Source organism: Trichechus manatus, unplaced genomic scaffold, assembly GCF_000243295.1.
Source record: "Trichechus manatus latirostris isolate Lorelei unplaced genomic scaffold, TriManLat1.0 scaffold00394, whole genome shotgun sequence".
Taxonomy (NCBI): domain Eukaryota; kingdom Metazoa; phylum Chordata; class Mammalia; order Sirenia; family Trichechidae; genus Trichechus; species Trichechus manatus.
The window spans coordinates 277431-279537 of record NW_004444330.1 but is presented as its reverse complement, the minus strand read 5'-3'; positions in this window follow the sequence as shown (position 1 = coordinate 279537).

Sequence of the window (2107 nt, the reverse complement as noted above, 5' to 3'; positions counted from 1 at the left end):
ATCTATAAAAGTGTTGGTTCTTTGGATTGTCCTTTGAACTGGTTTTCACATCTTTATGGGTGTTCTCACTAATTTCAAGTTAAATAAAATCTTCAACACATGTTTATTTTATATCTCTATGAGAGTCATGATTTTACCTTTAAAAAAATTATTTAATAAAACAACTGCAGTGGCAAAATAAAACACCAAACCAGCTCTGACTCTTGAATGATTGATAGGGAAATAGCTAAGTGGCACACATGCAACGGTGTACAGCAGTGAAAACAATGAAATCTATATGAATCCACTTGGAAAGAAGTCTACAAAATATGTTAATTTTAAAAAGACATTAAGGGATTAATATACATGGTAGAATCCATTTTTATTTTTAAAAGGAAAATCATGACTGTGTTATGTGCATATTTTTCTGAGCATAAATAAGTTGTGAACAGATACACATGATGTTGTTTATCTCATGATGGTAGAAACCAATAGGGATTGATAAGAGAAAGATCGTTATTACAAAATATTTCACACATTCAAAAAAGTTTAGTACTGGTAAAACAAAAATCCCATTAAGCCAATAGTGGAAACTGATTGAAGTTTATTTAATATATGATTTGCAAATCAGGGTAGCATTTCGACTAGGGAGTCAAAAATGTTCCAGAGAGGAAAGAACTTCCAAAGATTCTTATATCCCGTCTTACAACATTGCCATGGAAACAGGGTGGAATAGAACTGATAAACAATTTGTGGTCAGGAAGGATTTCATACAGCATTGTCTTGAAGAACAATCAAAATAATTACTGATTTACCCTAAAACATAGCTCTAGTCTGAACAGTGGAGTTTCTGTTTCTCAAAACTGACTGCTCATAGAACATTCTGTAAGAGGGCACAACATCTAAGGCAAACGGTCTTTACCAATTTATCCAGACATTTGTTTGTGTCAAAGGTGACTTTAGGAAACCAGTTTCCTCAAGGCTCAAGGTTCCAAAGAACATCTCAGGGCAACAGCCTGGATGGGTTACCCCAATTCCATGGACCCCAGAAATCTAGATTCCATAAGAATTAAACTGTTTCTAAGTAGTAATATAATAAACACAAAGGTAACCTCTATCCAGTTTTGGGTATAAAACATAGCAAATAGAGTTGAAAAGCCCTGTGTACATCTCCTAGATCACACTGTGCTCCCCTGCCAAAACTGGTGTTTGTCATTCATGTGCATGATTTCATATTTTACTTCATATGTATGCACTACAATATGCAAAAGGTACATATGTATCATATACATATCATTTTGTATATTTTAAAACTTTATATAAATGGCATATGATACATTCAGGTATTTTTCTGAACCTTTTCTTCTGCTCCATGTAAGCTTTTTGTGACTGATCCATGTTGATATATATTCTTTTTTCCTTTTGAGTTGTCTCATTACAAAGAGCAGTATTACTTTTATAATTTATAAAACTCCTATTAAGATTTGATTTAAAAATTTCTTTTTCCTGAGGGACATAAGAGAAGTCTGGAAAAAATGACAAGAAATACCTTGTTTTTGGATAAGAAAACTCAACATTTTAAAGGTTTCAATAATCCCTAAATTTTCAGTAATTAAAACACGTGGTATTGGTACAGGAATAGACCCACTCATTGATGGAAAAGAATTGAGGGTCCACAACTGTCCCATATATACGTATATGAGAACTTACTGTATGAAAAATTATTTTAAAATTAAAAGGATAAAGTCAGACTATTAAATAAATTGTATTGGAACAACCAGCTAGCTGATTGGAGGAAATTGTATGACTATTTCACATATTAAAATAAATCTCAGCTGATTCAAGGCAGAAAATTTGATCCAAATAATGACAAAAACATGGGTCAAGCCAGTTAAAACAAAGGGAGAAGATGTCTCACCCAGGGTTCCTCATCTGAACCACAGAACAGAAAATAAATTGACTAACAAGTTTCTCAATTCTACCATTTCTACATAACCGGTACCATTCTAGATGCTTAACAGAGAAGTTAATTCTTTATATACAAAAAGTGCCTTAGGGGATTAGGGCTTAATTCTCACAGGGAACTCTCATTGAGAAAGGCTTAAAAACAAATAACTGTGAAAAACAG